At 46.8% G+C, this 24,549-nt stretch overlaps 1 long non-coding RNA gene across 1 annotated transcript; it reads right to left on the bottom strand.

Moving 5' to 3' along the window:
• Positions 1–854: 854 nt before the first annotated feature.
• LOC144827529 (uncharacterized) lies at positions 855–2,259 on the bottom strand. Its single transcript, XR_013610237.1, has 3 exons — positions 2,140–2,259; positions 1,502–1,623; positions 855–1,090 (listed from the first exon to the last, which is right to left on the bottom strand). It is a non-coding gene; the product is annotated as an uncharacterized LOC144827529 (long non-coding RNA).
• Between the last annotated feature and the right edge of the window lie 22,290 nt (positions 2,260–24,549).

A 24,549-nucleotide genomic window follows, 5' to 3' on the forward strand; every position in this document is an offset into this window, starting at 1 on the left:
ACTAAATAGAACAACAATGTCCGGTTGAAGTCCGTTTGCCACGAGGCTATCTTACCCCCCCCCCTCTCCCATCCCGAAAAAACACATGCGCATCATATTTCAACACAGAGAAAGGTTGCGGGCGGCACTGGCCAGAGTCAGACCGTACTAGTACTAGAGTACTCACTCACTCACTGCTGGTGGTGGACGGCTACACTAGCCTATGCCGGCGCCGGACTACTCCTCAGACTTAACAACAAGTCGCCAAAGGAGCATGTGATGTCGCACTTGCAGCTAAACACGGTCCTGCCTGGCTGCTTCTTGCTGCTGGCTTACTTTCGGTTTCACACTTACACTGACTTACTTTCACTTAGCGACGCTGGTGAACGGTTCTTTGAATCTTGAACCGAATGGCCATGTTCTATTTGGAAGTTCCTGACACGGAGGTGAGAGGCGGCCGGGTATGAGGTGTGCACTGTGCTGTCCGCTGTGTGCCAAAGCAGCAAAAGCTTGCAATCCGCGCATTGAAATCATTCTGAAAACAAGCATTTACAATGCAACGGTTTCGCCTTTGGAAAAGTTTGAGCTATTGACATTGTAAATCCCAAAATGTGTTTTTATGTGTTGGTTAAGAAAACAGATAAATAAATGGCATTGTCATTTACATTGCCAATAGCTCTAACTTTTCCAAAGGCGAAACCGTTGCATTGTAAATGCTATTAATTTACTTTCACAACACCCCCTCTGTATGGATGTCGTGGTTTTTACAACCATATGGGTAGCTCCAATGTATGAGTCGAAGACATCTTGAAAGTGCACTGAATCACAATTTAACAACCCCCCCCCCCCTACAGTTTTCACTGAACCTACCGTGGTAATTGAATAGATAGGGTTGAGGATGGTTAGAAGAAGCACGTTGTTGACACCTCTTGTATCATCACTGGGATCTCCGGGGCGGGAAATTTTCTGGCTTGTCGAATAATTTACAAAGGCTGGATGCCCTGCGATATAGATCTGGTTGTCTGCAGCATAGTTCACGGCATTGCATGCAGCAATGACATCTTCGAACTCCACCAGGGCCTGTCTTTTCTTCGGCATCACTACCACATAACTGGAAATAAAAAAAGTCACCGCACTTAAGTTGAACTCAAAGTAAAAATGTAATACATAACTTGTGCATCACGTATTCATAATAAGGGCATACGTCCTGTGCTAGCAGACAGGATAGAAGGGGGGCGGGGTGTCAAAGATTTTTGGTAAATATAAAGGGATTTATTTTAGGACGCTCCCGCGTTAAATTGCCAATGGGGAACATACATTGTGTAATTGTATTCCCATATACCGGTTTCAAAAACGTTGGTATGGGCTCACGGATGTGGCCTAAGAGCGGTGGGGTTCGTTCAAACTGAGCACAGTTCTTATCTGCGCCCAAGGACAGAGGCTGACAAAGCGCACCTAAACTAGGACCAAAAATCTCCAAAAGCGACGATAGACCATTATATCAAATTTAATAATGCCATACCTGATGGGACCAAACTCCTGCAACGCTTCCACCAAGTCTGCTTCAACCACACCATCCATCAGGCCGCGGACATGTACGACGGGGGAAGCCGCAGTCTTGTGTGGGTCTTCATAGTTACCTTCCTGAATAGAACAAACACGAAATTGTTTTAGCATATCCAGAAGCTTCTAAAACACCTTCCGGGAGGTAACACGTCTGCCCCCCAAAGACGACGAAGAGATTCACAAAGACGTGCTGGCGTGGTGACCCTGGCAGACCTCGTGGTAGCGGGGTGCTTCCGGTTCGTGCTCCGACGTGTCTACATACCTATCTCCCTATTAACCGGCATTTTTGTACTAAACCGAAACATTTCACCACTTAACGGTTACGGCCTTCACGGATACATCAAGGAAGAAAACAAATGCTACGACGAAATAATTCCTTCCGTATTTCATGTTCCTTGAGTGCTCCCGATAATGAGCCGCGACACACAACTCTCTCATACAAACATCACCGGCTCCCTTTTATTGTTTAGCGAACTCTTATCACCAAATCCAGCAAAACCCCGTCTAACACGCTGTCGCCACCACCCACGTTGCTTTGGGAAAGGCCTAGACAAATTATCACAATAAGCGTGCAGTATTTCAAGACGTACTTACCCCACCAGCAGGATTCCCACCGGAATCGCTGCCATCCGTCTTCTGCCTTTTAGACGCGCGACCACTATCATTGCCATTATAATCGTCCTCCTTGAGCTGCCATGTTGTCCGTCAGCTGCCGAAGTGAGAAGCTGCTCAAGATGGCGCCGCTGGAAAACCGGAGGAGGGACCGCCCCTTGTCCTACGTGATTGGACAAAACGGTAAACATTCACCACCTTGAAACGCATCATTGGCTAAATTCACCATCTTTCGGAAATCATCAATACTATTGGCTACACATTCACTTTTTGTTAAGGGGCGGGGAAACAGAAATAAGCTGCTCAGAATCTTTGAAACAGTATTGTATTACTCTCATTTCACTCAACATTGACTGCATTTTGATTGGATTCCTCGACACGGAGACTACAGCTATTGGATAAACTGCATCAAGTGGGTTTTGCACCCACCGACAAAGCAACTATTCTGGCCACCATTTTAGTATCCTCTAATAAACGAAAACAAGCACCTACGAGGACACAGGGGTCGGGAGACGACACGGAGGGCGGGAGATGACACGGAGATGACACGGAGGGCGGGAGGGGGGCGGGAGACGACACGGAGGGCGGGAGGGGGGCGGGAGACGACACGGAGGGCGGGAGACGACACGGAGGGCGGGAGGGGGGCGGGAGACGACACGGAGGGCGGGAGGGGGGCGGGAGAGGACACGGACGGCGGGAGGGGACACGGACTGCAGGAAACGTGCCCAGGACAGCGAGGGTGGGGCGGGGAGGCACACGGAGGGGGCGGGAATGGACAGCGCATCTCCGCCCAGGGAAAAAATCTCGGGAACGCCCCCGAATCTGGTCCGGCCTTGACGGACAGATCCGGCACTCAATGGCTAGCCTCCATTTATGGAGCTAGCCAATGAGAGCCGGGGGACGTTCCCGAAGTGCTTAGTGTAGACATAGGATTTCACCTGCGCTGAAAAGCTGCGCAGAGCGCAGCCTTTCGGCAGGCGAAACCCAAAAACTGCACGTTCCTTGGCGCGCAGAGCTCCAACCCCCGCAGAAGACCAACGCCCTGCCCAATAATCAGTGTCCCGCCCACTGGGCCGGCAACACTGAGCCGCTGCAGTGCACGATTCAACAGAGAAGTAATAACTAACTAGTGTGACATGTGGTGTGTGACTGAGTCTTGAAACGAGGCAAGTGAAGTGAACAAGTACTTCAACACGTTACAAAAGCCATGCCAGTACTCTAACAGCAGCACTTACGTAGTAGAGCAGCAGTGTGCAGCAGTGACACTGACTGAGCCACTAATTACCATACAATCAATTAACGCTGGTAGACCCGGCCCTGATAATTAAGTGCCGGTGCTAAGCACCGGCAAGCACCGGCACAAATTAAGCACTGCCTACAGCTCCTTGTTATTTTATCCACAGTAGAAGTCAGCGCTTAAAATGGGTCCCGGGAGCCCCCCACTGCCAGGTTCTAACCAGCCTGGCCTTTGCTCCACAGTGACCCGGAAGTGATTCAATCACTTCCAGGTCACTAGGAGACCCGGGGTCCAGTCAGTGGGAGGCACGCCTGCCGTGTTATTATGAAGCGATGGGGCGCGCCCCCACCACACAGAGTGGGTGGGGGTCGTTGCGCCTGCCATACTTGCGGCGGGGCCGTTGCCGGCCCCGCCTTTTTCCACGGAGCGCTGGAAATTGTGTACGCCATGGGGCACGAGAGTGGCCTTCCTAGCATGCCTCATGAGACACCATGATGCATATACCAAGAAATCGTCAGAAAGAATGATAGTGGTGGTGCGCTAGGGTATAAAGCATAGTTGCGGAGCGGCCACTCTGAAGGAGCAGTCGGTACCGTCGGTCCTGGACTGGTTATCTAATGGATCCTGACGCTTCCTGGACCCCACACTGCCCATAGGAGAGACGTTGTTCTATACATCCTATAACTTGGGTTATCTGACCCTGCTATGGATGTGAAGGACTGAATGCCCCGTGCCGCCATTCTTTTCCGTTCCAGGGGACTTACTTCTCCACGCTGTGGATACACTCAGTGACAGCCTGAGTGCTGCATCAACGTCTGTTCGCAGTATCCATTTGTCAGCCAAGGAAAATGGGCAAAGGTAACCCGCCAAAATTGTAAGCAAATAAAATTCTGAACTATGCCCAGCATCAAAGAAAGGGGTAGATGATCCGGCGGTGGCAGATACTCTGACCCTCATGGATGTGATCCGAGCTGTGCAAGTGACTAGGGACGATGTGATCCGGAAAATAGACGCTCTGGCTATTGATGTCAACCTATTGAGATCCGACCTACGTAAGGTCTCAGATCGGGTGACGATCACTGAAAAGGATTCAGAGACTCTGAAGAGTGAGGTTAAGAGTCTTAGTGCCACGTTGGTGGACCTGAAGTGAAAGGTAATTAAGCTCGAGAACCGGGCTGAAGATTCTGAAGGACGGTCGAGAAGAGGGAACCTCCTATTTGTAGGTTTTGCGGAAAGGGCTGAAGGGGAGGTCGCTGATCTCTTCTTTGAGAACTGGATTACCTCCGTAATGGCACCCAAACAGTTGTCAAAATTCTTCAGTGTGGAACAGGCGCATAGAGCGTTGGTGCCCCCCCGAGACCTGGGGTCCCTCCTCGGGCCATAATCGCTAAATTGTTCAATTTTAGGGATAGGGACCTCTGGCTCCAGCTTTCCCGTAGTGGACGACGTTTCTTCTTTGAGGGACATTCCATTGTGATATACCCAGACTATACACAGAGAGTCCAGGAACAGAAGAAGACTTTTCTATCCGTCAAGTGTTGTCTCCGAGACCTAACTCTGCAATACAGTCTCCTGTTCCCGGCGAAGCTCAGGGTGGTGAGTGAGGGCCGGATCTTGTTCTTTTTTTTTTGCGGAGGAGGCGAGAGACTGGCTGGACACTAAAGCTCCGGAAGGTAGAAGACTGGTCTCCGTGTCAGGTACGGCAGACTCCCGTGCCACCAGATCACCTGTATGGAATAGATGGCAGCCTCTGAAACACAAGTCTGAGCGGCGCACTATGAGTTTGGGCTGGATCGTGGTGCAAAACGATGGCACCTTACAAGTTTCAAACACAGAGCTAGTTTCGGATTCTGCAGAGATTACACCAGAATTCATCCCTGACACCAGAGGCTCCGGCAGTGGAAAGGACTGAGACCGAGAAGCTGTAATGTATCTCTTGTATTGTTAAGTTGAAAGTTTGGGAACCGGTGCTGGTGGCTAGCCTCTGAGAAAGCTCTGTTAAATGGGGATTACAGGTTGATGGGAGCTATAAATGTGGATAAAAGTGAGATGTTTGGGGAGTACCATTGTGGATTTCCATACCCCTCATCGACCTGGGTCCAGAGCCTCGGGTTGGGTCACTGTTATGCCTGAAGTTATGATTATTTGGGGGGAAAATGGTCCGCTCTGGGCTGCTGGAGGTGCAGCAGCGCCCCCTACAGAGACTCGGTTTCCCGGGGAGGCTTGAGAGTGATCTTGTGCCGAGGGGTAGCCAACTCTCTTGTACGGCAATTTCTAGTAGTTATGGATAAGGGGGAGAGGAGGAGGTGTTGGGCGGTTTGTAGGACGGCTTGTATAGTAATATATATGTTCATTCACATGACTGCCAGGGGGGTGGGGGGACGGGACATGCCCGTTTTGTTTTGTATATGTTTGATTTGTTGTTTGGGATTTTTCAGGGTCACCAAGGGATGCACCATACTGCACCAGTATTGGTTGAACAGGGCCATGGGCCCGGGACGGGAGGGGTTCAGAGCTGCACCTTTCATATTGCTCTATTATGACAGTTCAAACACTGAAGTTCCTTAGCTGGAACGTCCGTGGGTTGGGTAACATTGCTAAGCATCGCAGAATACAAGCCTTTTTAAAACAGTATGGTGTTGCAGTAGCCGGCCTCCTGGAGACACATGTATGGGGGGACTCCATCAAAAGCCTACGTAAGCGTTGGAGGGGTCAAATATATGCCACATCCTACTCTGGCTGTGCCCGAAGGGCGCTGATATGGGTGGCACCTGGAGTGCCGTTCCAGCATCTCCATCATGTACTGAATCGAGATGGGCGATATGTCATTCTGTTTGGGAGATGGGAAGGCACAGAATTATGTATTATTAATGTGTACGCACCCTACTGTGATTGTCCAGACTTTTTCCAAAAGGTGCTGAAGGCGGGGACTCCATTTCTAGGAGCTGAGATACTTCTTATGGGGTATTTCAACTGTATATTAGACAAGTTCCTAGATAGGGAGCCCCCCAGAGATAACACCAAGCTGCAAATGGTGGGGGTTCTTCGGGATGTTCTGCAGGGCTTGCGACTGCATGTTGTATGGCGGCTCCGTAACCCAGTAGGGCGGAAGTTTTCATGTTTTACTCCGGCGGCCAACACCATCTCGAGGATTCATACCTGTTATCTCTCCGACCATCTTTTGGCCACAACAGAGGCAGTCGCTTATTTGCCGCAATATCTCTCCGATCATTCCTCACTATTAGTAAGTGTGCGATCCGGTCCGGTCAGCCCCTCTATCCCCTTGTGGCATCTTAATGCCAAAGCCTTACAGGATCATCCCTTTGTGCAAGCGGTTAATCATGAGTTGCAACACTATTTTGCAGGGAACTGGGATCCACTAATGCGAGATCCACGGAATGGAAGGCTATGAAAATCGTTATTAGAGGGGTTTGTATGAAAATGACGTACGGTGTATATCGGCAACTATTAGCGGATATAGAGTCCTTGGAGAGGTGATTGAAGACCCTGGAAGAATGTTACATTAAGTCCCTGAGAGTTGGATGGAATGGGGGAGAGTCCAGGGAGAATTACTTGAAGCAAGCTCCCGTCTTGAGAAGTATAAATACACCAACATATGGACAGAGACTGTATGTGGAGGGAGATATGTCTTGGGCACTCTTAGCTCATCTAATCAAATCAGAGACCACTCATGATCCGGTTTTGCAGCTCGGGGATTGTGACGGGATTCTGCTGCACACCTGGGAGGCAATTGTGCGGACATTTGCGGCACACCTGGAACAAACGTGTTCTGTGGAGGTCCGTCCTGGGCCTTCTTTTCAGATATTGAGCTTTCCTCTTTGGGTGAATCAGAGGCGTAGATTTTGGGGGCGCCCCCCACACGGGATGAACTATTGTTGCAAATTGAGCAGCTGAAGAATGGGAGGTGTCCCGGGAATGACGGCCTCCCAGCCGAGTTCTATAAGATCTTTGCCGGTGACTTGGTTCACTATCTTCTAGCAGTATATATGGAGGCCTTCGAGATGGGGACACTACCTAACACTTTGATGGAGGCTCTGGTCTCAATGATTATTAGACCAGACAGGGACCCCCACCTCCCGGGGTCCTATCGGTCTATCTCTCTCCTCAATATTGATATGAAGGTTTTATGGGGAGTGTTGGTGGGCCGCATAAGATCCAGCTGGTGCATCCTGACCAGTCTGGGTTCATCCCAACCCGCAATACAACACATAATTTGCACGTCTAGTACATTTATGGCATGCACCGGCACTTGAGGGCTCGGCTTGGGTTCTTGATATTCGTCAGGCCTTCGACACGATTGAGTGGGATTATGTGTGGTGGGTTCTGGCTCAAATGAAACTTGGGGACTCTTATATGCGGTGGGTGAAGTTACTTTATTCTGGCCCGACCGCCCGGGTTCGACTCCACAACCAGGTGTCCGATAGGCTAGTGCTGCAGTGTGGTACGCGACAGGGTTGTCCCCTGTCGCCGCTCCTGTTTGCGTTAGCGATGGAGTCGCTGGCAGCTGTCCTTCGCAGACGAATGGAGTGCTGGGGGGTTCGGGTGGATGATACAACTCATGTCGTGTCAATGTATGCAGATGACACAATGGTTTACCTCATGCAACCTGAGGTGGCAATCCCAGGGCTTCTGCAGGAACTTACCCCATTTGGTCTACTTTCTGGACTCTGCCTTAACCAGGGGAAATCCAAACTCTTCCCCATGGGTAACCTGAGGGAGGTGAGCTTAGACAATCTGCCGGAAGTAGAAATGGGTTGGGTTACTGACTCGGTCCGATACCTTGGGGTCTGGCTGGCGCATACCCATGATGTGTATCACAACCTAAATGATTTACATATGTCTGAACTGGGGTGGTGGAGTGACCTAAAGAATGATGATGGATTAAACCAAGATCAGTTGACTGGGGGTGAGTGTTGCCATGTTCAACACTCCGTCCATCATTCCCTTTGGTTTTGCCTTGCTTTAGACTTGTACCTACATCAGCGGTTTCTCACTAGAGAGGAGGCTGTGTCGGCATTCAACTTAGGTCGTGGACTATACCTCCAATACGCCAAGATTTGGCGATAGCGCGTGAGGTGTAGCCGACATTCCCAGAGGAGCTGCCCATATCTACTACCCTTTGGACCTTGGTCATGATGGTCGGGGGCCGCCGATTAGTAACTCATATTTACAGGGCACGGAGGAACAACTTTGCAGTAGCTCCGTTGCCAATACAGAGCAAATGGGACGAACTCTTAGAGACGCCTCTGACAGAGGCTGAGTGGGAAAAGGTGCACATAGAGGTCAAACAAATTAGCTCCAATGTGCATTTTAAACTACTTCAATATAACACTGTACACCAAACATACCTGACCCCATATACACTACACAAAATCTACCCTGACAGGTCCTCTGAGTGCCGCAGATGTGAATATGTTGATGTCCGATTCTTGCACATGGTGTGGGACTGTCCTAGGGTGACCCCCTTTTGGGAGGCGGTATTGGAGCATTTGAGACACCTAACGGGGTGGTCAATTAAATGCTCGAGTGGGCAGGTCCTACTGGGACTTATCTCAAGACCCAAGGGCAAGAAACTTTCAAGACGACTTTTACAGCTGGGTTTAGTGTTAGCAAAGAGGCGGGTGGCGATTCATTGGATGAGTGCACAGCCACCTACACTACAGAATTGGGCCAGGGACCTGGTAGAATTGGCAATGGCAGAGGTAGTTTGTATTAGACGAGTCTGAAATGATGTCAAACTAGAGGATGACGTGAGTGCATGGCAGGGAATCCTTGTGGAGGCTCCACTTTGGGTGGCGGTCGAAGCGTCTCCCTCACAGAATACTGCGGGGACGCCGGGGCTGCAATCTGAGCACGACAGCAGGGTATGTAAATCACCCGTGATAGACTAAAGGGCACATGGTGTAACTGAGTTATTGCACTGGTTTCATACTGATTATCATGATATGTATGTGATGGGAGGGGTGTATCTAGCTGACCCTGGGTGGGAGGGAGGGAGTTCTTTGTTTCTTTGTATAGGATTTAGATATTGTTCTTTTGGATCCTCCTATTTAGGGAGGTGTACAGTATTTGGCATCAGGAAGATGCTCTTCCTACAAAATGACACTGTATTGCGTTGTCCTTGATTAATGTAATAGAAAGATTTGTTTTATGATTGTGGGAATTATGGTAGTAACATACTGAGTTACTCCGTGGAAGAACAAGTTAAAAGAAAAAATGTAAATTAAAAATAAAAGATATTTTCTGTAAAGCAGTTAACCAGTATTGGCTCGTGGAGGGAGTGCTGCGAGGCAGTGGGACGGGGCAGGCTGGGGGAGGGGCACGGTGGGGGGTAGTAAACGCCGGCATACAGCCGAACGAAGGTACGTACATGAATAAATAAATAAAACAAATTACAATTGGCACGCTGCAACGCAAAATGGCAATGCAGCTTGCGCAATTGATTATTTTTATTTTTTATGTACTTACCTCCATTCGGCAGTATGCTGGCGTTTACTACCCCGCACACTGCCCCTCCCCCACCCTGCCCCGCCCCACCGCCCCGCAGCACTCCCTCCAGGAGCTGTTACTGTAGTTAACTGCCCCTCAAGATTACCTTTCCCAGTTATCGCATATGACCCTGGCTTGGGAACTTAACCAACAGTATCCCTATTTAGACAGATTGCCAAGCTTCCATTTAAGACGTGAGGTACTAAACGTGCGAATGGGGATAAACCCCTGTTATGGGAATAGTGGAGTTAAAAATTTTATGTTGAATAATAATGGGACCTGTACTTGTGCGTTAGGTACCCATTGTGATATTGTACATATTTTTTTAGATTGTATGTTGTTTTTAGGTCTACGGAAAGAGATTTTATGCCCGATATTTAAAAAATACAGGATCAGAAATAGGATGCAAGTTGCTAGTCTTATAGTTGAAATGACGAATTTAGATATTGCTTGTGCTGTGGGGAAATTTATGAGCAAAGTCAAGGCGTTCCTTAAGTGTACAGAGTAAATATCGTATCCTGCGCATTTGGGGCAGGATGAGGCTGTGCATGTAAAGGTTAACGATGTGGCATGGAACCTCTTGGAAAGGATTTGATGCTGATGGAAAATTACTTGACTTAATTACCCAAAGGGGAACATTTGTATATAGTATGAAGGAAAGTGCTATTCAATGTGATGTACATATGCCACGTTTTTAATATGATCCTGCTTATGTTTTTATAGAATTTTATGTATAGGGTCTACTTTTAAGGTTGTAACTAACCAAATAAAGTTTTCTAACTGACTGACCTTTCCCAGTATTAAATACCCCTCTAAATAGCTCAGCTACCCCTTAGGGGGTTTAGGATGTATGAAATACATAAGATACAATATATGTGATCTTGAGGTTACGCATATACTCACCCAGTGGTGCTGGCTAATGCCCAGCAAGCTATCTTACTAACCTTGAAATCTGTGAACTGCACATTAAACACAGCCAATGCAGTGATCACTCAACCTCATGAGCTAGCTCATTAGAGGATAGATGTACTAACATTAGGAATACAGATTTCCTAATTGCTATTCGCTACGAATCACAATTAGGAAATCCATACTCCTAATGTATGAAAGTCTTTTGATTTTCATTAGCAATTCCTAGTTGTTCATGAATAGACCTACCTCATGTATAATAATGAGGTAGGTCACAATATGTAACCCATTAGGAATCACAGATATCACAGTGATGATGGCCTGCTGAGGTCAATGTCTGTGATTGTTTTTTGATAAACAATCTTATTTTTTTTAATACAGCCCGTTTTCCTTAAAGGAAAATGGGATGCATTTAAAACGAAAAAAGAAAACTTTGCAGTTCCATTTTTTTAAGAGTAGTCTGCCTGTTCTTAAAAAAGTCCTTTATTTACATTCTCAAAGGGCAAGGGTCCTAGGGGGAACCCTTCCCCTTTGCGAATGGGTTGTCACCAGTTTTAAACTGGTGGTAAAGTATTGCTGTTTTTCGACCAAAATTTGGTCGCAAAACAGTAATACATACCATACCGATATTTGGAAGGGACCCCTTAACCACGCCCCTTCCAAATACTGAAGTGCTAATTTTGTACATGTAAAAAAGCATTTTCGGAGAATCAGGCAGTTTGCAACAAGATAAATGCTTTGTACATCTGGCCCTTAAATATGTAGCCTTCGGGCCACATAGTTTCTTTAGAATCTCCTCAACTAACCTATATAGCAAATGCTTCTCACAAGATAAAGCTGTCTCTAGCCAGACTTACAAAATAACCCTGAAAACAAATTGAGCCGCAGTGCTCATTGGGAAACATAGAATCTGTCATAGATTATTTTATCAGTTTTTGAGGAAATGCAGCAAAATTGGGTCAAAGCTGATGTTGGCATGGCAATCACATCAAATTAAGCTAAGATGTTACGAGGGAAGGTAGTGAATAAAGCATCTTTCGCAGTCATCTTCTCATCTGAGAGGTCAGCGTGAGAAAAATCTCAAGCAAAATGCCATACAAACCAAAGCCAGAGAAAAAAATATTTCTCTTCAAGCTCTTTAGAGAAATTACTACTTCTATATGCATCCAAACTTGGTGGGTTGATGCTGTAACTATGACCACTGCTTAGTGTCCCCTACTGAGAGTTTCATGTTATTTTCTTCATTCCCTTCTTTAGTTATGGTCTATGCTAGTCTAATCGAGTCCATACTAGTCCAAGCACAGCAAAAGCAAGAATGGCTAAGAACTACAGGCAGGCCCAAACTGTGAATCTACCTGAGACTTTGCTTGCATAACATAAACTGTGCACACCCCTATTTGTAATTCAAACTTTTGGCCTTCTGTATGATTTGGCAGAAAAGGAAGAATGCCATAAACTTGTGTTCTTCCTGCCTCGCCAAACATGCGGCTTCCCTGCCATATTTAGAGTTAGGGAAACTGTGGGATTACTGTCTTTGGAGCCTCTGTTGGTCCTGTTGGTTCCCTGTTATATTTAGAGTCTGGAAAACTGTGGGATTTCTATTGACGGAGCCTCTACTGCCTCTGCCGGTGCCAACCCTTGAGGCAATAGTCTGTTCACCACAGGATTGCTCTATTGATGGTAGGACAACTGTCCGTCATTTTCCCTGCCCCGGTCTGCCATGAGAGGATATAAGCTTCTTGTGCAAAAAATACTAACTCGAGCCTTCGGACTTTCCTTTCTCTCAACAAAAAAAGTGTGCTGAGAGGGTACTTTAAACATGGTTCTGTGGTGGTAGCTTCCTTCTCAGAAAAATAGATGCCTGCCTGGGGATCTCTAAATACTACAGGCAATCCTTTACCATGGTGCTGGAAGTCATTAGCTCCACCCTGCAGGAGCTGAGTTCTGTGTTCTAGATCTGCTCTAGAACCTCAAGTCGATGGTACTTTTTCTCATCATGAAAGCAGGGGGAGGGAGAGAAATTATTAGCTGGTCAATCATTTCAATTCCAATTCACTATGACCCATAGGAATCACAGACTACCAAATAGAGTTAGTTGATTTATTACAAAGCTAAAAATAACTGGACATACAGAAACCTCAAGATGAGGGTGTAGAAATACATTGGAACTAATGCAAAGCCAGATCTGTGAATCAAAGGAAGGCGATGCAACATGCACAAGATAATTAGTTCAAGAATCGGAATACAAAAGATTAGGGAACAAATGTCCAAGTTCCTCTGCATCATACATTAGTGGGAATAAAGCATTAATCTGTCCGTACACTAGCGCTAACGTGACATCCCTAAATAAGCATTTGCGGGGCAGGACCAGTTAAGGTGTTAGCGTGTGAAGTCTTCCTAAGAATTCTCCCCACATTGGGTCAAGCAGCATGAAGCTACTAAGAGAGAGCTTGTTCTAAGATACCCTCTCTCTTGAGGCAGGGCAGAAGTATCCTGGGCTCTTTCCCTAGTTACGATACATCAATAGCACAGGTGGTATCCCAGGATTGCTCGCAGGTCACACCATCCAGTCAGGCCACCTCCTCATAGGCATTTTTCCATTGGGCAGCGATGCTCCCGAGTTGGTGAGATTACTTTGATTTCCTGTCTCTCCGATGAGAAAGTACAATAGTTCTCCAATATCAGTATCAACTCTCAGTGTATCTCCTTCTCTCCTTGCCTAACTCCTCAAACAAAGACAGTATTCTAACTAACAAGGATGATCCTTCCACCTGCAACAGAAACATGAGATAGAACTGAATCAAATGGGTACATGCATTTCAACTATTAATTCTAATATGAGATCCTACAGGGAAAATGCATTTCAGGTCTACAAAATTGAGCTAACATAACATAAGAGATATTTATTTATTTATTTATAAAGTTTTATATAGTGGAACATTTACAAATTTACATACAAAGTAAGGCACATTCAATTAATATTCCTACCTACATATAAAATGACACGATTAATAAACACATTCAGCAATTAATGGTTGTCAGTTGCACAACACGAGTGCTTCTGTTAGTGTTTCTGCTGGTTACATGTGAAATGTTCCCCATTGTGCTTATTTCCAACCCATCCATCATGCAGCAAAAACTAAGTGACTGCTTCATTACAATTTTATGAGAACACCATGAAGTGCTTCTAAGGAAACATTTCTTTTTTCCTTAAAGTACCTCATTAGCTGCAAAACTACCTGAATTCATAGAAGAACCAGCAGTTGATCTTGGGTTGGGTGTGAGACTGTTTCTTCCTTTTCGTTCTCCGGAAAGGCATACCTTTTAAACTGATTAAGGTTTTTTTCCCCTGCAGCATGCAAAGAATGAGCAAATGTAATTATTCGGCTATTGTTTATTCAAGAAGGGACTCTAAAAAACTGTAATTGCATCACAATTCAACCCCTTCATTATATTTTTCTTAGAATATAGCACTTCGGACTACTTCAAACATTTAAAAATATAAACTAGGGAAAAGTTACCAAACTAAATAGATAAATACTAAAGTCGGCTGTCCAAACATTGCTGTTAGCACAGCCTCTGGATACATCCTGGCTAAGTCTTTGGGAGTTCAGGTGAGCGGAAATGGCCTATTAACAAGGATCCTTGGAATTAGTGCCCCGTCAATATTAGGTTTGAGCATTTTTTTTATGTGTCAAATTGCATATTTTGGGTTATGCAAAATTCATACATTTTCACGTCACCGACATTTTCCATAATTGTAGCCCAAAAAGGGCGACCACGGCCTAGAGATATTTTCTCCTTGAACTACTGTACTGCCGGTATCATGTTTGGCTTTTGAAAGTAAGGCATTCCCTTGCGTTATATAGTCACACAAAATACCGGTGAATATTTTGCACAAAATTTCAGGTATGTTCACATATATTTTTTGTGAACAATCCATTGCCATTTTAGTACTTTGCATTTTCGGATTTTGCCCTCGCAATGCCTACTGCTTTGTACAGCAGTGACTTTGCAATGGCAAAACCTCTTTGACCTTATGACTAATCGTCCTTTCCATAAATTAGATAAAATAAATATGAACAATATACCAGTTTTTAGGTTTGCTTTGTTAGTGTGTCTTATTGCTAGTGCAATAAAACTGCCTTCAAGAAAGTACTTTTTTAAGAACGTTTTAAATGAGCTTTGTTATTTCCATTAACTAAATAATTAATAAATTGAGCATGAAAAGGTATATTTTGTGAACTTCTTATGTGTGATGTCTACTGGGCAGCACTTTTAATATTTTTTGGAAGTTGCACAATCAGAATACACATCCGACAATTTGACTGAAGGAACACAGGAAGAAGGATGTTAGAAAGCAACTGATGTGGAGAAGTGTGGCTCAATGGTTAGATCGGCAGACCCTGATGCAGAGGTCTAGCCCGGGACCAGGGGGTCTTGGGCTCAAAAATTCCACGGACCTGATAATTCTCGCCTCGGTGCCTATTCCAATCATGGAGTCCCACTCTGCAACTCTGGGCAATAGCTTGCTTAATCTCCACAACGGCCCCCACAACGCTAAGAATGCCTGGCCTCCACCTTGGGGTGCCCAGGAGTGGACACCTCACAGGGAAAGCCAGGATGGGTTCCACAGCGGTATTCGAACAAGCGCCTTGAGACCCTTGTGGGTGAGTAGTGCGCTATACAAGTATCAATTTACATTCAATTTACATATGTCACAGATAACCCTACATAAAAAAACACCAATGAAGCTCCACATACGATTGCCACAAAGGAAATGACCCAATGGCTGTGTTCCAATTCCGGCACATTTGTATGTTGTGTCAATGTGTGTGGTTCAGTCTGTGTAATTAAAATGCGTAAATCACCAAATCTCTATTTTATGGCATGTGTCATCTGCAAATAACAACAGTTAAGAAATGTGTCATACTTCATAGTTGTAGGAATGCACATATGGGTTGGGTAATTTACGCAACATACACAATCTTCCTCCACACATTCATAGAGTAGGAATGAATGGTGATGTAAATTCGCCTGGCAGTACTCTCGAACGGTGTAGACATGGCTGCCGCAGCTTGGACACAGGTATATACCCAAGGAGTCAGTGCAGTCTCCAATATGTGCCAACAAGCTGAGTACGCTACAGCTAGTGGCTAGGAGTAGAGAAGAAGGCATCTACTGTATCCTTTGGAGGAAGCTATGTTCTCAAAACTATTCACAGTTGCCAAATGGGGAGCCACTGGAAAGCCAGACAAAAACCCAAATCGGGCAGGACACATCAGCAGAGGCCAGCCACATAGATGGTTAACAAAGGAATGCTGGACAAGTCACAAAATGGCCGGATTAAGCAACAAAAAAAAGCAGATAAACTATTTAAGTCAAGCTAAGGGAATTAAACTACTGTAGCGACAATGGCTTTGTACACATGCAGTTGGATCATCTATAACGCGTATAAGTAGCAAATCCAGCATTACCTGTGACACCCAGTTTACACAAGGTGGACACTATTCTAATAGTTAGTAACAGAAACTACTCAGTGTATGCAACAAACCACTGTTTGTACAGCTACATGCATTTCACCTTCTCATATATTGTTGTCTTCACACATTGATCTCAATCTTGATGTGATGTAAAATAGCAATGGCCTCGTCCTGCTGATGCAGTACCTGCAGCACACTGCAATGTAGAACGAAAAACAATAGTACTGTATATATTATGTTTACATGGCGTTGTGACTGAATGGCACCTTCCACAAGGTAGACTCCTGAAAAAGTACTGCAGTCTTTTGGACTCAATTCCAGTGATTCTGCTTAGAAAGAAATAGAGTGATCGATGTAATACCTGGTGTGTTGCCGTCTGACCAATTTTCTTCTGGATTCAGATGAAATGCAAATCAAATGCACTGTTGTTTTATATTCTTTCCCATATGAAGAAATGTTATCCATTCTTTGTGATAATCATGGAATGTTTTAATGAATAGGGCATTCAGAAGACACCTGCCGAGTACAGCCTGCTACATGTATCTTTTCCTGTTAACCCGTTCCATGCTCATGACGAGCTCATAGTGTAAGTTTGAAGGGTAGGATACTGGTTTGTGAGCAGTCCTGAAAACCTAACAAGCACATGTATCACCCTGCTTAGATAATCTTATGAGTACTGTGTGTAGGTGTGGAAAGTGTTAGGATTGTGTGTTTTAAATTAGTGCGGTATAGATTACAGAGTGAGTTATTCGCATCAGCATAGAGCAAAGCAGGGCAGGAGATTTAGAGTACTCTCCAAGTAAGAGAACAGATTTTCCTTTGTCCTTTCCTTTTGAGACAACCCCATGATGGTTTGTCTGCTGAACTTAAGACTTTGATGTACTTTGAATTCCATATTAATCAAAGCATATGCATTAATTGATGCTAATTTGATTTTGCTTTCTGAAAACCAGTGGTTCTTAACTGTTTGACTTCTGTGGACCCCCACTGAATCATTAATGGTATCTGAGGACCCCCACTGACTCATTGCTGGAAGCTGGGGACCTGAGTCTAATTTCTATCATTCGAATTGCAAAACACTAAACAAAATATAGAAACAAGTGTAAATCAAACAAATACACAAATTATGAAATATTTTATTGAATTTGCAAAGAAATATAGAAATGTTTAAATTTTAAAGTAAAGGTTGGATCTTTTCTAAAACAAACTTGTATCGATATACTAAACTTTAGCAAATCACTGTGTCTTTTTTTCTCCTAATGCATGTTCTCTTTTTGCCGGCATTACAATTTGAGGCCACTCATCATCCATACTATACTCCATTTGCTGGACTTGTGCGGCTTGAAAGAATGAAGCTAAGGCTCTTACTTAATGTTTAGCCCCCAATTTCAAATTTCTTCACATTGCAGACATTTTTACCTTTTCAATTTTACAGTTTGTTTCTTAATGTACACTTCTTTTAAAAAAAAATGTTTTTACATTTGTTTTCAAACGACCAGAGTCAGCAAGCGATCAGCAAGAATCATTGATACAGTACACACTGACAATGGGACATTCCAGCATAGATGAAGAGACGGGATAGTGCACTCTTATACATCCATAATGCAGTTTAGATAACCTGCTAAGCAAAGTACAAGCAACTCCCAATTGTAACAAGCAGCCAACCCTTCAAATACAGTCTAGTGCACGTAGGCCTTATGACTTCTGGGCCATCACAGGCCAGCCTGCAATCATTCATTGCCCACATCATTACCCTCTTTTGCCACTAGGTATTGTGCAAGCAGACCCCTGAAGTGTTTAGGTCACTACGGGGAGGCAACAACTCATTGTATATGTTAGACTTGGTATTACAGTAGAGCATATCCCTCTCCCAGTCTGTCACAGTTGGTACGGGAGCGCGCATCCACCACATCACAATCCATTTAGCCAATAGAAAACCCATAGAGACTAACTTTCTGATGTTCTTATTGAGGGGTTTCATGTATTCCCAAAAGAGCTAGAAGAGGGTCAGGGGAGAGGGATTGATCTGCTATGGCATTTAGTGCTTGAAAAATGTCCTACGAAAATTCTGCTACAGGAGGGCACAACCATGCCATGTGCAAAAAATCTGCCACTGCCATCCCACATCTTTCACACCGATCAGTGTCCCTGAGCCCGTAGTGATACAGCCTCTTCCACGTGTAGTGCACACTATTCAGATACTTGAAATGGACCAGTCTGTGCCTGCCATTGAGTGAGATCTTTTGAGTGGCTTCACAGCAGCACTGCCAGATATTATTGGTGAGGGGAACACCAATATCAGTCTGCCATTCCAGCCTTGCTTTGGTGTATTGCATATAGAGGCTTGTGATGTGGCACAGAGTTTCAAGACTAATTTAACTGGGGCATTCTGGCACAGAAAAAAGGAAAAGGCAATGATATCCGGAGGTTCTTGTAGCTCATCGCCAAGCAGTGCCCTCAGCGCATGGCGAGTTCTGAAGTGAAATTGTGTTAAGACGGTAAGGTCAGTTATGCCCGCTGCCACCTCCACCCATGTGCATACTCTCCCCTCTCATGCATCCGCGGGCGTTCACCAAGTGGAGTGCTCCTCTTTTGGAACTTATAGTGAACCAGTGGCACCATTCTACAGGCATAAGTGGAAAGTACAATTGAGCTCCAGCCTGGTGTGTACAATAGAGTTAACTGAGTCCAGAACGCTGCAACGCCTAATAGATGCCTGAGTTAACAAATGTGGGAGAGGGTCATGACTTGCTAGTACCATCTCTATTTGAAGGTGGGGTAAATTGTGCGGGCCGTGAAACCAACTATGAGCATGAGAGCTTTGCGCCACCCTGTAATACAGTTCTAAATACGGTGCTCCCAGGCTCCCCGCAGAGGGAGGTTAGGATATCCAGCTTGACACGCGGAATTTTGCATGCCCATGCCAGTTTACCCATCAGAGTCTGCAGCGTTTTAAAAGTGTGTTGGGGAATAACCATAGGGATATTGACAAACAGAAAATGGAATCGGGGGAGTACAATCATTTTCATCAAGGACACCCGACCCACCAAGGAGAGAGGAAGCTGTATCCACCTGCCTATATCTTCCTGCAATTTAGTAATAGCTCTGCCATAATTTGCTCTAAGTACTTGTGCTCTATCAGAGTGAATATGGATCCCCAAGTACCTAACCAGATGGGATGTCCAGTGGAGAGGATAGTCTAAGGACTTCAGCACTGTGACCGGCATTAATGGGAAGATTATAGATTTGTCCCAGTTGATTTTAAGACCCGAGAGACCACCAAATCGTAACACTTCTCGGATTATTGGGGAGAGATTTGTTTCCGGGTTCCGTATATACAGTAGCATGGTATTCACAAAGTGCCTGCGGCAGGGGTGCTGCAGCCACAGCATAAAATAGTGGAGACAGGGGACACCCCTGCCTGGTACCCCTAGATATCTGAATGGGAGAGGAGACTAAGTCCCCAATGCACACTCGAGCTGTGGGCGAATTATAAAGTACCAATACTAATTGGAGGGAGACTTACCCTATGCCCTGGCACCTCAGACTCGCTAGCATGAATTTCCATTTGACCGAATCAAGGGCTTTTTCATCGTCTAAAAACACTGTTGCCACCTTAACATCAGGTTTAACGTGTTGCAAGGCACCAAAAACTGTTCTCAGGTTGTATGATAGCGTGCTGCCCGGCACAAAGCTCGCCTGTTCAGGGCCTACCATGAGGACAGTCTATTGGCAAATATTTTAGCCAAGATTTTAGTGTTGACGTTTATTAACAACAGTGGTCTGTAAGACAAGCACTCTTGAGGCGCTTTACCAGGTTTCAATATCATTACTATCAGTGCCTCATACATAGAGAGAGGCATGATGTCAGTCTCTCCCATTTCTTGGAACAGAGTGCTCAAGTGTGGAATCAACAGGTCACCAAAAGCCTTGTAAACGGACACAGTGAGCTCATCCTGTCCTGGGGCGCTACCATCATGCAAGGAATTCAGTGCCATACAAACCTCGACAGCTTCAAAGGGCCTCATGAAGTATTCCCTGTGACTATCCGTGAGCCATGGCAGCTGTATGTATTCTAAGTAAATCATTATGCTTTCCTCATCTGGGGCTAGCTTGGAGCTATACAAATCCTGATAGTATCGGCGGAACCGGTTGACTATGTCCGCCTGCTCTTTCAAAACAGTGCCCTTCTCATCCATCAACACAGTAATAACTCCAGTCTCGGATTGACGGTGAGCCAGCTCCGCCAGTACTGAGCTCGGCCTATCCCAGTCTCCATAGGTTCAAGTTTCAAGTTCAAGTTCAGAGATTTGTATAGCGCACTACTCACCCAGAGGGTCTCAAGGCGCTTGAGGGAGGGGGGTACTTTACTTATCGAATATCCAAGTTTTCAGTTGCTTTCTGAAGGAGAGGTGGTTCTGTGTAAGTCGGAGGTGGGTGGGGAGAGAGTTCCAGGTTTTGGCCGCTAAGTAGGAGAAGGATCTACCCCCCATGGTGGATTTATGGATGCGCGGAATTGCGGCGAGGGCTTGGTTGGACGATCGTAGTTGGCAGGTAGAGGTGTAGAAGGACAGGCGTGTGTTGAGGCATTCGGGTCGTAGAGGGCTTTGTGTGCGTGGGTAAGGAGACGGAACGTTATTCTCTTGTTGACGGGGAGCCAGTGGAGGTCTTTCAGGTGGCCGGAAATGTGAGCTTGGCGGGGGATGTCTAGTATGAGTCAGGCTGAGGCGTTTTGGATGCGTTGGAGTTTTTTCTGTAGTTTGGCTGTGGTTCCGGCGTAAAGGGTGTTTCCGTAATCCAGTCGGCTTGTGATCAGTGCGTGGGTGACCGTCTTTCTTGTTTCGGTGGGGATTCAATAGAAGATTTTTTTGAGCATGCGTAGGATGTTGAAGCATGATGATGAGACGGCGTTGACTTGTCTGGTCATCGAGAGGGAGGAGTCCAGGATGAAGCCCAGGTTACGTGCGTGGTCCGTAGGTATGGGTGCGGTTCCCAGGGCCGGTGGCCACCATGAGTCGTCCCAGGCAGAGAGGGATGAGCCTAAGATGAGGACTTCCATTTTGTCCGAGTTCAGTTTTAGGCGGCTGTTCTTCATCCATTCGGCTACTTCATTCATCCCTTCGTGTAGGTTGGTTTTGGCGGTGTTTGGGTCTTTTGTGAGGGAGAGGATCTGCTGGGTGTCGTCAGCGTAGGAGATGATGTTGAGGTTGTGTTGGCGCACGATGGATGTGAGGGGACTCATGTATACGTTGAAGAGGGTGGGACTGAGTGATGATCCTTGTGGTACGCCGCAGATGACTTCTGTGGCCTTTGATCTAAAAGGGGGAGGCGGACTCTCTGGGTTCTTCCGGCGAGGAACGAGATGATCCAGTCCAATGCTTTTCCTTGTATTCCGACGTTGCTGAGGGGTTGTATGAGGGTGCTATGACAAACTGTGTCGAAGACTGCGGAGAGGTCAAGTAGGATGAGGGCAACTGTTTCTCCGTTGTCCAGTAGTGTTCGAATGTCGTCTGTTGCTGCGATGAGGGCGGTCTCGGTGCTGTGTTTGGCTCGGAAGCCGGACTGTGAGGGGTCGAGCGATTTGTTGGATCCGAGGAAGGCGGCGAGCTGGCTGTTGACAGCTTTCTCAATGACTTTGGCAGGGAATGGGAGGAGCGAGATGGGGCGGTAGTTCTTACGTTCAGTGGGATTTGCTGTGGGTTTCTTCAGAAGTGCGCTGAGTTCGGCATGTTTCCAGCTTTCCGGGAAGGTAGCAGAGTTGAGGGAGCAGTTGATGACGTCTCGGAGATGGGGTGCGATAGTGGAGTCTGCTTTGTTGAAAATGTGGTGGGGATATGGGTCGGTTGGCGATCCTGAGTGGATGGAGTTCATCAGGCGGATGGTGTCTTCAGGCAGTGATTGGGTTCCAGGTGCAAATGTTGTTCGGGGGGGGGTTTTGGTTCGGAGGTGGGTGGAGAGGACTGGTCTCCGGACTGGTTTTCAAAGCTGTTATGTATGTTGTGGAAGAATGAAGCTAGGGAGTCGCAGAGGTCTTGGGAGGTAGTGATGTCGTTGGTGCCGGCGGTGGGGTTGGTAAATTCTTTGACGATGTTGAATAGTTCCTTGCTGTTGTGGGCGTTGTTGTCAAGTCGATCCTTGAATGCGGATTTCTTGGTGGATCGGATCAGTTGGTGGTGTTTGCGGGTGGCGTTCTTGAAAGTGGCCAGGTTGTCAGTGGTAGGGTTTTTTCTCCAGGCTTTCTCGAGGGTGCGACAGAACTTCTTGGATTTCTTAAGGTCATCGTTGAACCAGGGGGCTTATTTGCTACCTTGCTTGATTTTATGGTTTTTCAAGGGTGCTAGTTCGTCGGCGCTGTGGGTGATCCATTGTGTGAGGTTGGTGGCTGCTCACTCTCTCTCTGTCTTACTCCCTCTCTCTGTCTAGCTCCCTCTCTCTCTGTCTTGCTCCCTCTAGCTCCCTCTGTCTCCCTCTCTCTGTCTTACTCCCTCTAGCTCCCTCTCTCTCTGTCTTACTCCCTGTAGCTCCATCCCTTTGTCTAGCTCCCTCTAGCTCCCTCTCTCTCTCCTACTCCCTCTAGCTCCCTCTCCCTCTGTATTGCTCCCTCTCTCTCTATCCTAATCCCTCTAGCTCCCTCTCTCTGTCTAGCTCCCTCTCTCCCTGTCTTACTCCCTCTGTCTTCCTCTCTGTCTTACTCCCTCTAGCTCCCTCTCTCTCTGTCTTACTCCCTAAAGCTCCCTCTCTCTCTGTCTTACTCCCTCTAGCTCCCTCTCTCTTACTCCCTCTAGCTCCCTCTCTGTCTTGCTCCCTCTAGCTCCCTCTCTATCTGTCTTACTCCCTCTAGCTCCCTCTAGCTCCCTCACTCTCCGGCTTGGTCCCTCTAGCTCCCTCTCTCTGTCTTGCTCCCTCTCTCTCTCTTACTCCCTCTAGCTCCCTCTCTGTCTTGCTCGCTCTAGCTCCCTGTAGCTCCCTCTCTCTCTATCTTACTCCCTCTAGCTCCCTCTCTGTCTAGCTCCCTCTCTCGCTGTCTTACTCCCTCTAGCTCCCTCCCTCTCTCTCTGTCTTACTCCCTATAGCTCCCTCTCTCTCTGTCTTACTCCCTCTAGCTCCCTCTCTCTTACTCCCTCTAGCTCGCTCTCTGTCTTGCTCCTTCTAGCTCCCTCTCTATCTGTCTTGCTCCGCCTAGCTCCCTCTCTCTCTGTCTTACTCCCTCTAGCTCCCTCTCTCTCCGGCTTGGTCCCTCTAGCTCCCTCTCTCTGTCTTGCTCCCCTCCCTCTCTCTCTCTTGCTCCCTCTCTCTCTCTTGCTCCCTCTAGCTCCCTCTGTCTCCCTCTCTCTCGGTCTTACTCCCTCTAGCTCCCTCTCTCTCTGTCTTACTTCCTCTAGCTCCCTCTCTCTTACTCCCTCTAGCTCGCTCTCTGTCTTGCTCCCTCTAGCTTCCTCTCTCTCTGTCTTGCTCCGCCTAGCTCCCTCTCTCTCTGTCTTACTCCCTCTAGCTCCCTCTAGCTCCCTCTCTATCCGGCTTGGTCCCTCTAGCTCCCTCTCTCTGTCTTGCTCCCTCTAGCTCCCTCTCTCTCTTGCTCCCTCTAGCTCCCTCTGTCTCCCTCTCTCTCGGTCTTACTCCGTCTAGCTCCCTCTCTCTCTGTCTTACTCCCTCTAGCTCCCTCTCTCTTGCTCCCTCTAGCTCGCTCTCTGTCTTGCTCCCTCTAGCTCCCTCTCTATCTGTCTTGCTCCGCCTAGCTCCCTCTCTCTCTGTCTTACTCCCTCTAGCTCCCTCTAGCTCCCTCTCTCTCCGGCTTGGTCCCTCTAGCTCCCTCTCTCTGTCTTGCTCCCTCTATCTCCCTCTCTCTCTCTTGCTCCCTCTAGCTCCCTCTGTCTCCCTCTCTCTCGGTCTTACTCCCTCTAGCTCCCTCTCTCTCTGTCTTACTCCCTCTAGCTCCCTCTCTCTCTGTCGTACTCCCTCTAGCTCCTCTCTCTGTCTTCCTCCCTCTAGCTCCCTCTCTCTCTCTTACTCCCTCTAGCTCCCTCTCTCTCTGTCTTACTCCCTTTAGCTCCCTCTCTCTCTATCTTACTCCCTCTAGCTCGCTCTCTCTGCCTTGCTCCCTCTCTCTCTGTCTTGCTCCCTCAAGCTCCCTCTGACTCCCTCTCTCTCTGTCTTACTCCCTCTAGCTCCCTCTCTCTGTCTTACTCCCTCTAGCTCCCTCTCTCTGTCTAGCTCCCTCTAGCTCCCTCTCTCTCTCTGTCTTACTCCCTCTAG

Source organism: Lissotriton helveticus, chromosome 4_1, assembly GCF_964261635.1.
Source record: "Lissotriton helveticus chromosome 4_1, aLisHel1.1, whole genome shotgun sequence".
Taxonomy (NCBI): Eukaryota; Metazoa; Chordata; class Amphibia; order Caudata; family Salamandridae; genus Lissotriton; species Lissotriton helveticus.